The 13,781-nt window shown below is 41.8% G+C and overlaps 1 pseudogene; it reads left to right on the top strand.

Moving 5' to 3' along the window:
* The first annotated feature begins 5,315 nt into the window (after window positions 1-5,315).
* LOC145715000 (coiled-coil domain-containing protein 71L-like) overlaps window positions 5,316-13,781 on the top strand; it is a 77,294-nt pseudogene continuing 68,828 nt past the window's right edge.

Here is a 13,781-nt window from a genome sequence, read left to right as displayed (position 1 = left end):
TCTTCATGGGGATGATCTATTAAAATGCCTTTCAGCTTTGCTCACGTTTATTGTTGCTGTTGTTTTGTCATTGCAATTGTTTGGTTGCAGTGATTTTTACCCGTCCATCCCATGTACTTCCTGACTTCAGAAAATTCTTTCTTAGTCGAATTGTTGGGTTCACACTTTTTTTAGTCCAAATATAACAATTCTGAAAATATATCTTATACCTGTGGCTACAATGGAATGTATGGGGAATTCAGTTTCATTACAGAAGCCGGACTTCCTACAAAACTAACCATTCACCTAGACACCTAGACAGTTGCTCAGACAGAAGATATGCTTTGCACAAAAACAAAATGCAACTGAAGACACAATTCCCAAATAAGCAAATGAGCTAGTTCATGTGGAGGCTCATGGGTGAAAGAAGTGAGCTCCCAAAAGTCTGCTTCCTAGACGTGGGGGTCACGGCCAAACCAAACTTTCCCAGACTCCGTGTATTTCTCTGTAAGATGGATATGATACTAGTTCCTACCATGCTGGATTGTTGCGGGGATTGAGTGAGAGAAACCAGCTAAATCCGTTAGCACTATCTGTGGCAGGTATTGAATAGTCAATACACGCTAACTGGTTAGAAGTAGCATCAGTACAAACAGAATGAGGAACATTAATGTTCTGCATTTTTCCGTGTATCAGATCCTCCGCAAATGTAAGCCAGTTACCGCTAGTGCCTTCGTGCTGAGCTTCTCAGCCAATGTACTCACATTCGTTCAATCATTCCTTCCTTCCTTCCTTCCTTCCTTCCTTCCTTCCTTCCTTCCTTCCTTCCTTCCTTCCTTCCTTCCTTCCTTCCTTCCTTCCTTCCTTCCTTCCTTCCTTCCTTCCTTCCTTCCTTCCTTCCTTCCTTCCTTCCTTCCTTCCTTCCTTCCTTCCTTCCTTCCTTCCTTCCTTCAACAAATGTCCAGAAAATAAATGCCTGTCGGTGCTAGCCCAAGTACTGATGACGGAATAGTACCAGGTCTCTGACCTAATTGTTTGCAGCAGGAGTCAGCAAACTTATTCTCCTACTGGCCAGAGAGCAAATATTTTAGGATTTTTGAGCCATACACCTCTGATGGAAGAGGCATTCATTTCAGCCATCGTACTGCAAGAGCAGCCATGTGTCGAAATGAATGGGCATGGCCGTGTGCCAATACAACTTTGTTTACAAAAACAGGCAGTGAGCAGCATTTGGCTTGAAGTAGACGATTTAGAGATTTTCAGTATAGAGTGTAACAAAGGGAATCGTTAAATAAATACAGTCAAGTATGAGAAATACTCCGATGGGCTCAAAGAAGGCCAAGGAAGTCTTCCCAGAAGAAGCAATACTTAATCGAGTACCAAATGGATGCACAGAACACAGTCAGTCAAGGAGGGAGAGAACAGCATTGTAGGCAGATGCATGGTGTGCGCAGGGCTGTGAGAAGAAAGAGAAGTCAAGAGACCAAGACGCAGAAACAGAGACGGTTGGACAGGGTTGATATCAGAGGGGCACCTCAAACTGAACAGGGCTTGAGTGCTGGGGCTGTTGGGATGAAGCTATAGAGGGGTGAGGACCAGGTTGTGAAGGGTTCTGGCACTGGGACTTGTCACACCTCACCACCTGGCGCACATCTCTGATGAGAGCCGTATAGGGCTGGCATCTCTCCATCTGCAGCCATTCCCGGGGCCAGGCACCTTCCTGACAGACCCCAGTAAACAACTGTCTATAATACCCCGACTTCTGAGTATCTCTAATATGCCAGTGAAATCTCAAAAGGGATCAATTAAAAGAAGGGCTAAACATTCAAGGAAGTTGACTTCGTTTTCAACAGAAGAAAGCTTTTTGACAGTGAGATAATTGTATGCCATAATCTTTCAGTTTTTCAGGATCATGGACTAAAAAAAAGTTACTTCATGCTCATTCAGGATAAGAAAATAGATTTGCAAGGTGAGCATCCTCTACGTTCAGATGCACAATTTCCATGTTCATTATTGGCCAACACAACAGCCCGTTCCCAAGGAAGAGTAATGGTTTGCTTTACTTGATGTTTTGAGCTGTCACATCTGAGGGCCAGGTCCCAGGGGACGCACATTGCCCCATCACTTGGAAACAAACCAGTCTGTCCCCTCAGTCAGTCAGTCACCCCATGAGGCAACTCAGCACTGAGGTGGGCTCACACTACAGTGCCCTTCATCCTTTCCAATGGCTCTGGAAAGTGAGGATGTGGGTGTAGGAACATGAAGAAGACAGAGAATTCAAGAGCAGATAGTCACACTTGGCTTGAAAATAGTCCAGTGGTGGCCGGTCCTGCCTCATAATAAGTAAACACTCAGAAAACCAGCATAGACCTCTGCATATAGACCCATATGAGGGGAAATGCGGAAAAATTCTAGCACAGAAAGCTGGCTTTTCTCCCAAACATCAAAATCTGAACATGTTCTCAAATATATACAGTAACCTATTCTCCTCTGTATTCTACTATTACCTTACATTTTAGCCTGAATTTAATTCTTAGTTCAGGATAGCTTATGAACTCAAACATGCTCGTAAACAAATGTTCGAAGGAGAAGGCACAGCAGAGATGGTTTCAGCTATTAAAATTCTACATATAAAGAGCGATTAGTGCATCGAACCTACCCTAACATTTCATTCTCTTAATAGAATTCATGCTGAATTTTGATAGCAAGAAGTAAGAGATTTTATTTTCATGAAAGCCCATTTCTATTGCATGACACTAATAAATGGCTAAATAAACACAGCATCACCAGGAAATAAATCCCAATTTGAAGTCTGAAAGGGGACTCCTATTTCTTGAATATCCTGAATGTCAACTTTTTGATGGGAAAAATAATACATAGCAGTGACTGTACACATAGGTCTATACTGGGTATCTTGGCCGTGTGTCCCGAGTTTCATTTGTTTAATCCCTATGTTTTCTGTTCCAGAGCGTCTCGTGGCATTTATTATGTTCTCCTAAAACTGCAGCTCATGAAGGCGTTGGAAAGGTCACTGTTTCCTGGTTATGTTTTTTTAAAAGAGTTTAAGTTAATATATCTGTCCTCCAATAAAAGATGATGTTTCATGTGCATTTGTTTCTGAAATTGAGGCGTACCTCTTTGTGTTCTCCAGGAGCCATTTTTCAGTTTCCGAATGTTTCCTGAAGTTTCCCTACAGCAGGGTGCTCCCCTGCACCTCTGTAATGAGGGCAACTTTGTTCCCACCTTTGTCTATGGACAGGGACACAAGCAGCGAGGCTCAGACAGTACAGGGCTCTCAGGAGACTCTCTTCTGAAGACAATGGTACAAAGACCTTGCCATGGAGAAAGACAGAAGGTCATAAAAATTAGTGGCCTTAACACCCTTAGTTAAAAATATAAAGGAAATCATTTATCTTCCCTTAAAGTTTTATACTAGTCCGCCTGTTCTAAAAAAAGAGAACTCTAACACTGAGCTTCGCAGCAACCAGGAAATGTTGCTATTTATTTTATATTTTGGACTTCTGGTAAGATGGCATTTTTACATACTGGTCATTTCAATTTTAATTGTTGGTGAGATTTTTTTTTTTCTCAGGGTGGAAGACAATGACCATCTGTCCTCTGGTTTCCCTGAAAATGGAGCAAGAAAAGGAGGGCTTCATTTCTACAGGCTGGCTTTCTTCCAAAAAGGGAAAGTTCCCCAAAGTTTTGCGCTGCCACTTGGGCAAGAGAAGGCAGGGAAGTGCTGGCAGACACAGGGCAGGGGCCTGGCAGTCTCTGCTATCAAGCAGGGGGACCAGCAGGCCCATACTAGGAAGCTGGTAAGAACAGAAATGCCCAGGGGAGCTGAGAGTCAGGGAAGTGTGCAGGAGGTGGGTAAGGGGATCGGGACTAGGAAATCAAGACCAGGGAACAAGGTGAGGAATCAGGCCAAAGGCTCGGTCACAGAAAGGACACAGAAGAGCTTACAGAGTCTGACCAGGGAGGGGCAGGAGCAGGTGGGAGGCCAGGTGGGGATGCTGAGAGGGCATGAGATTCAGAATCAGATGGCTCAGGGTCAAATGTGCTGCAGGGCATGTTTCAGGAGACTCATGGAGCCCCTGCCACACATCAGCACAACTCAGACTTCCATGAAGCCTTTCCAGCTTTCCTGATGTTCTTGGTCTCTTGCTCTGAGCTGTGACAGTCCTTCACTCTGCAAAACTCCCCCACAGGCTCACCCATCTCCACCTGGTTTCTTCTTCATTATCCCAAAGCTCTTTGATCCCCAGGTACTACTTTCTTCATGACTTTGTGAGCCCAGGGACTGGTCAGGTGCACGTGCAACTGGATCTTCGGTATGGAACTGAAAAGTAAGGAACAGTGTACCTGGAGGTGCAAAACACACAAAGTACAACAGGAAAGAAGACTTTCTGCAAGCCTACTGCGACAGGAGATGGGTCAGAACTCATCGGAGTGCTGAGGGCAAGAAGTGGAGGGGCTGTTAGCGCTAGGGGCTGATGGGAAGTCCTGGGGGATCGGTGAGGGCTTGTTGGTGGACGGGAGGTGTCCGGCATGCGGAGTCCTTCCTGAGTCCACGCATGTCTTCTTGTGTGACTGGGCATCTGTGTTTGACACCTGGAGCCCATCAGCGTCAGGTCCCCACTCTCTCCAGAAGATGCCATCGCAAAGGTCCTCCAGCAATTATTTTCCTGGGTTGGAAGGACATCCATCTCCGTGGGGTAGGGAAAGCATTTACAATGATGACCTGTCTGAAGTAAACTCTCTAAGAGAGGTCCAGTGGCTAGCTCCATGAAGAAGCCTGTCCACGGTTCAGTTGAGGTGACCATTACGGCCACGTTGGCCAAGGGCTTCTGAAACCCTGCTCCCGATGCCAGGGCCCTCTCAGAAAAGGGCCTTCTGAGACTTTTCGGCATGGGCAAAAGTGCTGCGGTCTGGAAAGCCCCAACAAAATTTCTGAATTTTGAATTAAATTTTTGAAAGCAAAACATCACTTTACCAAACTGTTTACCTCTCTGACGCCCCCCTGAAAGACTGAGTGGAGACCCAGTTTCTTCATTTCCTGAGATTTAAATAATGCTACAAGCCCAGGCAAAAGAAAGATGTCCAGATACTGACACCAGTGGACACACAGCATCTCTCAGATATTTCAAAATACTTCTAAAGGCTAGTGAACTATATTGGGCAGAATGAATACATAAGCATCGCCTTTGCGGCTGAGAGCCAGCTCCTGAAAGCCTTCTAGCATCATCAGTATTTAGCATTGATGGTCTTTGGTGGGGCTTTCTGGACAGCAATTAGCAATTCTGGAAAGCAAGACACACTGCTCCCTAGCCACAATGCGGACACCACAGCTCTGCGAACAGCCACACGACGGAAATCCCCCGAAGTCACCAGATGGCAGGAGAAGCAGCGAGTGCCGAGGAAAAAAGGTAAGTTTGGGCCAGGCCGCGTGTCTTCTGCTGTTTGGACTTCATGCTGAAGGAGCACCAATGGGGCTAATTCCCCGAGGAGCTGCACGTACCCATTGCCATTTGGCGTGGCCACCTCAGTGTTCTCAAAATCAGGAGATTTTGCATAGAAATCTGGGTTTCCAGGTTCTCATGGAACAGCACAGGGATCAGAGGGGGTGCACGCCTCGTGGCCTCACGGTCTCTGCACACCTCTGTTTCCCACACCTGGTCTCCTGTATGCACAGGCTGGATGTTTGCACAATAATCCAGCCCTAACTTGGTGGCATTAAATGACACCAACGATTTATTGCTGTTATTAATTCTCACAGTTCTGGGAATCAGCTGGAACAAGCTGGGTGGTTTTCACTTGGGGTTCGTTAGGCGGTGACGGTCCCACAGTGGCGGGCGGTGGAGAGAAGCTTCCTCTCTTACACGTCATGATGGGCAGCCATCCTCCGCTGGAATCTCAGCAAGGGCTCTTTTGGGAAGGTCCGCACTTGGGTTCTGCAAAGCCAGGCTTGCAGGAAAGCAACTTGGTTCTAAGAGTGAGTAACCCGATAGACGGCAGGGATACTCTATTCACTTTCCTAAACGGGCCTCAGTGTCAACCTTGGCTGTATTCCATTAATGACCAGCAAGGTCCTCGACCACCCACGTGAAAAGGAAAGGGGCGTCAGACCCCTCCACTGACTAATGGGAGAAATGAAGAATTTGGGGCCTTGTCTCGAAACCCCTGTGGTCATTCCTCAGGTCACAAATTACGTATATTCTTCACACACACCAAATCCACGCACTGTCCCCCATACCTGTCGAAAGCTGTTATCATTCATTAGGCTCAAGCTGGAGGCCAGGACCCTGACCTCAAATCAGGTCCAGCTTTGGATGAGGCTGCTCTTGGATCACTCCTCTGGTCCAGCTCTCTTTGCAAAGACCCCTGATCATGCCCACAGGAGGCACGGGGCCACCACCCCCTCTGCTACGTTCCTGTTAATAGGGTGATGTGGCAGGCCATAGAGGCAGGCTGCCCGGTCCTGCTGCCTTCAGTGGCTGTCCCCAGTCCCTGGCTCTGCCTGTGGGCTCCCAGTGCAGACCTCCCAACTGTCCCTCCCTGGCATGAATATATAGCTCACATCTACAGCAGCTGGTTTCTCTGTTTGCTTCCTGAGCCAACATGTTTGGGATTCAAAACCTTCTTTTCTCTTTTTTTCACTGTGTCTTTTCCTGTTAGTCCTCGTGGGCAGCATTTCTGTGCACAGAATGCTCTTCAATACCCTGCACATCTTTTGTGAACCTTATTGGAATTCATGCCATTTGACAGAAGCCATGCCTGGAAATCTGAGCTGAGGCGGCCTGGTTACGATGCCCTGGGGGTGGCTGGGGACACGACGGACCAACAGGGAGGGCCTGGGAGGCCGTGGTCTGTGCAAAGGGTCTTTAATCTTTCTGCATCCTCAAAGAAATTTTAAAGTCAGATCCATGGCTGTTTCTTTACACCATGATTTTGAACAACAGGCTCCCGGGTTTGGTTTCCCTGGAAGCTATAGCTTGAGTTGAGATTTGTGGGCTCTCTGAGAGGGCTGGGATGAGAAAGTACTGAATCTGGGACCCACCATGTCCTGATTCCTCTCCATCTGATAAATTATTTTAAAAGCTCATCTCTTCCTTCACTCCTCTGACTACAGTCAGCTGGAAAAAAAACATGAGGGTTCCTGTGAACACACGGCCTGAAAACTCACTTGGTAAAGAACTGCATTAACCATTTTCTGTTTTCTATGAGCAACGATGCTGGCCACGCTTTCTGGGACAACATAGTAAGGGCCTTCTGCCTGCTTCCAGTCTCCCTTTATGCCCCCCTGACAGTCTCCTCTAGGTTCTCTGCCTCCCTCGTGCCACACCAGGCTGTTTTATTGAAATACATACTGTACCTTATTTTTAAGGGGTGCACTCTGTTGGTTTAATGCAGGATATATTGTGAAATGATCACCACAGTCAAGGTGGTTAAAAACCCCAACATCTCACGGTTAGGATCACGTGTATGGGCGAGGACACTTAAGAACTACTCTCTTAGCAAATTTCAAGTGTACAGTACCATTAACTGTAATCACTACGTTGTTCATTAGATTCCTAGAATTTATGCATCTTTTTCTTTAATGTTTTTTTTTTTTTATTTTTGAGAGAGAGAGAGAGACAGAGACAGAGTGCAAGTGCGAGGAGGGGCAGAGAGAGAGAGAGGCACAGAATTTGAAGAAGGTTCATACAAGGAAGGTAACTGTGGTGAAGAGGAAGGTACTTCAGTGTAGAAACAATGACACGGTCCCTGGGTGGCTCACTTGGTTAAGTGTCAGACTTCAGCTCAGGTCATGATCTCAAAGTTTTTAGTTTGACTGGCTTTGTGCTGACAGCTCAGAGCCTGGAGCCTGCTTTGGTTTCTCTCTCTCTCTCTCTCTCTCTCTCTCTCTCTCTCTCTCTCTCTGGAAATACTAAATAAACATAAAAAATGAAGCAATGATACTTTTTGCCACATTCATTATTACGGTATTACAAAGAAACCTCTGTCTTAGAAGAACCAGTTGGCTGATTTAGTAAGGGGGAACATATGATTTCAAAGTTAAAGGTTCTGTATTCAGAAGATTACAGGGGAAGGAAGAAAGGAAACTCACATCAAAAATGGGCAAGAGAATTGGGTCTCCTTGACCAGACTATGGATTTCATGAAAACAGGGTCAACATGTGACACATGTGTGGGTGGCAGAGTAGATGTCACAGAAGAAAAAATCAGCGACCCAGAAGACACAGTGATACCAGCTCTGAAGAATGAAACACAGGGACTAAAAATGTTCAAAACATAAAATGGAGTATTTAGCTACCTAATAATTTTAAGAGCCCTAGAATAAGAAGCAATTCGAAGAGAAACATATTTGAAGAAATGATGGTGAAAAATTTCTAAATTGGATGAAAACTATAAACTCCCAGATGGAAGAATCTCAATGGCCCTGAAGCACAAGAAACATGAAAACCACACAAAGGTACAGCATAACTAATTTCTTCAAAACCAGTGATGGAGAGAAAAATCTTAAAAGCAATCAGACATTCTAGACTAAAAAGAGCTCACAGGTTCATCGTCTAATTTGTAGTTAACAAAGAGCACAAGTTCAGAGATGGGGATGTTATCTAGGAATGAAAAAGAGAAAAATTCAGATAAATGTACAGATTGTGGTAGAATCTTTAAAAACACACCCAGTTGATGGGACACCTGGGTGGCTCAGTTGGTTGAGCATCCGACTTCAGCTCAGGTCATGATCTCATCATTTGGGAATTCAAGCCCCGTATCAGACTCTGTGCCGACAGTTCGGAACCTGGAGCCTGCTTCCAATTCTGTGTCTCCATCTCTGTCTTCCCCTCCCCTGCTCACGCCCTGTCTCTGTCTCTCTCATAAATAAATAAACATTTAAAAACTTAAAAAATAAATAAATAAAAACATACTAAGTTGAGAAAAAGACACAAGATATTTTCAAAAGCAAAAACAAAACAAAAAAAAAGCATTCAGGGAACAAAGAAACATTCTATAAACAGGAACAAAGGTAAGTCTAAAGACCCCAGGGAAGAAGACGGCAGAGAGCATTTCCACTGAGGGAAAACAAACACAAGCCTGTCCACTTAGGATACTAATCAGAACAAAAGTATATTTCAAAAGTGAAGCTGGAATAAAGACACTTTATGTGTAAAAGGAAGGCTGAAATGATTCGTGATGAGCACACCAGGTACACGAAATAGTAAAGGAAGTTCTTCGGGAACGAGGGAAATGATAATAGATGGAAACAGGCATTTACGTGAAAACCAATGAACCACAAGTGGGGAATAAGTGAGAAAATATATATTTACTCATTATTCAAGTCCCTTTAAGAGACTTTTAGCTCCTTAGAGAAGAATAACAACACTGAGGCGTGGTGTTTGTAACACACACGGAGGAAAATACACAACAACAATAGCACAGAATCTGAAACTCGACCTGAGTCACATCACTTACACAGAAATGAATAAAAATGAATCGTGGGTAAAAAATATAAAGCACAAAACTAAACCTTGAAGAACTATAGTAGGCGACAAACACTTGGGGATTTAGGGTTAAGCAAAGATCTGGACACCAGCATAATTTGGTGGACTTCATCCAAATTAACCACTTTGCTCTTCAAAAGGCCCTGTCAAGATAACAAAATGACAAAGTAGAGACTGGGACACATATTTTCAAATTATATTTCCAACAAAAGCCTTATTTTAAACTATATACAGAATCTGTGAAAGTCAACATTTAAAAAATCCAATTAAAAACTGAGCAAAAGATAGGAACAGACATCTCACTAAATAGGATACAAAGATGTCATATCAGCCCATGAAACAATGTTCAACCTCTTTTCCACTAAGGAAATGGAAATTAAAAGCATACTGAAATCCACACCATCAACACAACAGAAACTTTAAAAATAGTGAGTACACCAAAAGCTAGTAAAGATTTGGAGAAACTGAATTGTTCCTACATTGCTGGTGGGAATTTAAAATGGTGGAGTTACTCTGGAAAATAATTAGAAAGTTTCTTTTAAAATTAGTGATGGAATTATCAAAGATCGAGCAACAATACTCCCGGGAAATAATTCTAAACTTATGTTCATGTAGATACTTATAGACACAATTCATAGCTTTGTTGGCAAGAGTGAAAAATGGGAATTTACCTAAATATCCTTCAGTGGGTTAATTGTTAAACTAACTGTGGTATATCCATACCATGGAATATTACTGGAAATAAAAAAAGGAATACTAGCAACTCCTTGGGATTAATCTCAAGGGATTTACTCTGAGTGCAATAAAGCTCATCTCAAAATAGTTACATACTGTATGATGCCATTTATATAACAGTCTCAAAATAACAAAATTATAGAAATAGAGAACACATTTCCGGAGTTAAGTTAAGCAGGCAGAGGTAGAAAAAGAAAAGTGCCTGTAGCTACATCAGGGCAACATGAGGGATCCCTGTGGATGTAAATGTTCTGTACCTTGGTTATACCAATGTCAATATCTTGGTGGTTATATTGAAGTATATTTCTGCAAAGTGTTGCCTTTGGTGGAAACTCAGTAAAGGGTACACGGGACTTCTCTGTATTATTTCTGACAACTGTTATTTCTTACAATCTCAAATGTACATGTATCTCAAATACAGTTTTTAATTTAAAAAGATATATTGGGCTTTATCAGAATTAAGAACAATGCTTTCATAAGACCACTATTAGGAAAATAAAATGTAAGCCAAGCCACAGAGTAGGAGGAAGGATTTCCAAAACTTTTACCTGACAAATTATTTGTTTCCAGAATATGTAAAGAATACTTACAATTCAATAATAACAAGATTAAACAAGCAATAAAGGACACAAACAGGTAATTCACCAAAGAACATGTATATGGTTAAAGACACAGGTAAAAGAACATTCAACAGTATTGATCACTAGAGATAGTGAAAATTAAAACCACAACGGGATACCAGTGCACAACTAACATAATAGCACCAAACAGAAAGACTGAGAATTTCGAATTTTGTAGAGTGTTGGAATACATGAAATTCTTAAATGTTGCCAGTGGAATGGAAAGCATGTCAGCTATGTTAGAAAATTCCTTGTCAATTTAGTATAAACATGCATTCAATCAATGACCCAACAATTCCATTTCTAGGTTTTTAAGAAAAATGAAACTGTGTGTCCACATAAAGAGTTCTACATAAATGCTTTATTCCTTAGAGTCAAAACTGTTAAGCAACACAAATAGATGAATAAATTGTGGTTTATGTACACAATGAAAAACTACTCAGCAATAGGAAACTATTGACACATGCAACACAGGAAGAATTCAAATGCATATCATTAAGTAAAATAATCTAATTTCAAAATGCTATATAGTGAATTATTCCATTTATATAATTTTTAAATGTATACATTTCAAAAGAATTAAATCATACAGTGTAGGTTCTCTAACCACACTGGAATTAGGTGAGAAATTAATGTCAATCATGGATAAAGATGTGGTTTACATACACAAAGGGATACGACTTGGCAATGAGAAAGAATGAAATCCTGCCATTTGCAGCCACGTGGATGGAACTGGAGGGTATGATGCTGAGTGAAATAAGTCAGTCACAGAAAGCAGCATATGTTTTCAGTCATGTGAGGAACTTGAGAAACTTAACAGAAAACCATGGGGGAGGGAAGGGGAAAAATAATTTCAAACAGAGGGAGGCAAACCATAAGAGACTCTTAAATAGAGAGAACAAACTGAGGGTTGCTGGGGAGTGGGGGAGAAAGGGAGAAATGGGTGATGGGCATTGAGGAGGGCACTTGTTGGGATGAGCACTGGGTGTTGTACGTAAGCAACGAATCATGGGAATCTACTCCCGAAGCCAAGAGCACACTGTATATACACTGTATGCTAGCCTAATTGACAATAAATTATATTTAAAACAGAAATTAATGTCAATCAATAACCTGATAAAAACTCTAAAATCTTATAAATTGGAGAACACACTTTGAAACAAGCCAGAGATCAAGGAATAAATCACAAGTGAAACACAGTATTTTGAATGATATAACACTCTACACCCACTAGGATGGCTAAAAGGAAGAAGACAACATCACAAGCTTGGGCAAGGATATGGCAAAATTGGAACGATCAGACTTTGCTATGTGATTGTAAAATGGAACCGCTGCCATTTTGGAAACCTTTTGACATTTTTCTCAAAATGTTACACATAGAGTTCCTAATGACACAAGCAATTAATTGCACTCCAAAGTATGTCTAAGAAAACGGAAAACATATTTCCACACAAAAACTTGTACACAAATTTTCCTAGAAGCATTACTCATGATCGCCAAAAAGTGGAAACAATCTGAGATGTCCATCAACATATCAGAAGATAAAGTGTGATTTCCATACAGTGGAACATAAAAAGAAATGAAGGGCTAATGAAGGAATGCAGGGCTACAACAACATGGATGGACCCTGAAAAAATTATGTAAAAGAAAAGGCCACATTTTCTATGACTATCATATGAAATGTCCAGAATAAGAAAATCCACAGAAACAGAAAGTAGATTGATTAGTGGTTGCCAAGTGTTGGTGGGAGGGGACGAATGGGGAGTAACTAAGGAAGTCAATTGACTTACCTGAGGAAATTATAAGTAGGACAGCAATAATTAGTAAAATAGGAAATAGACAAAAGCAGAAAGAATTTTAACAAATTGAAAAGCTTTTCTTTGGAAAGAGTAATAAAATTGCTAGACCCCCCTAATAATACTGTATTAATTTATTTTAATTTAACTTTTATTTATTTAGTTTTTAATTTTAGAGAGAGAAACAGAGCATGAGTGCAGGAGGGGGGAGAGGAGAGAGGAGAGAGAAAGAAATCCTTAAGCAGGCTCCAGGCTCAGTGTGGATCTCACTACGGTCTTGATCCCACGACCCTGGGATCATGACCCAAGCCAAAATCAAGACTCGGATGCTCACCGACTTACCCACCAAAGTGCCCAATACTGTGTTAATTTTAAAAAGAGAGAGAGAAAGAGAACATAAGTTATTGACATAAGGAATAAAAATATGTACATCCTTACAGACCCTACAGACATTGAAAGGACAAGGGAAGAGTCCAAATATCCATCGATGGATGAATGGATAAAGAAGTGTTATTATACACACACACACACACACACACACACACACACACACACACACACACACAATGGAGCATTACTTGACAGTCAAAAAGAGTGAAATCTTGCCATCTGCAACTACGTGGATGGAACTGGGGGATATTATGCTAAGTGAAATTAGTCAGAGAAAGACAAAAATCATATGACTTCAATCATATGAGGACTTTAAGAGACAAAAGACATGAACATAAGGGAAGGGAAACAAAAATAATATAAACACAGGGAGGGGGACAAAACTGAAGAGATTCATAAATATAGAGAACAAACTGAGGGTTACGGGAGGGGCAGTGGGAGGGGGAATGGGCTAAATAGGTAAGGGGTGCTAAGGAATCTACTCCTGAAATCATTGTTGCACTATATGCTAACTAATTTGGATGTAAATTTAAAAAAAAATAAAAATAAAAAATAAAACACGTCAATAAAATAAATGAATGAATGAATGAATGAATGAATGAATGAATAAATAAATAAATAAATAAATAAATAAATAAATAAATAAATAAATGGACAAGGAAATGTTTAAATGGTTTTATGTCAATAAATTTGACAACTTAGATGAAAAAGAAAACACAACCTACCAAAGCTGTCACAAGTACAAACAGAACGTCT

The sequence above is a fragment of the Panthera onca genome, chromosome Y, assembly GCF_046562875.1.
Source record: "Panthera onca isolate mPanOnc1 chromosome Y, mPanOnc1 haplotype 2, whole genome shotgun sequence".
Classification (NCBI taxonomy): domain Eukaryota; kingdom Metazoa; phylum Chordata; class Mammalia; order Carnivora; family Felidae; genus Panthera; species Panthera onca.
The sequence above is the reverse complement of the archived record's forward strand: the minus strand, read 5'-3'. Positions and strand labels throughout refer to the sequence as shown.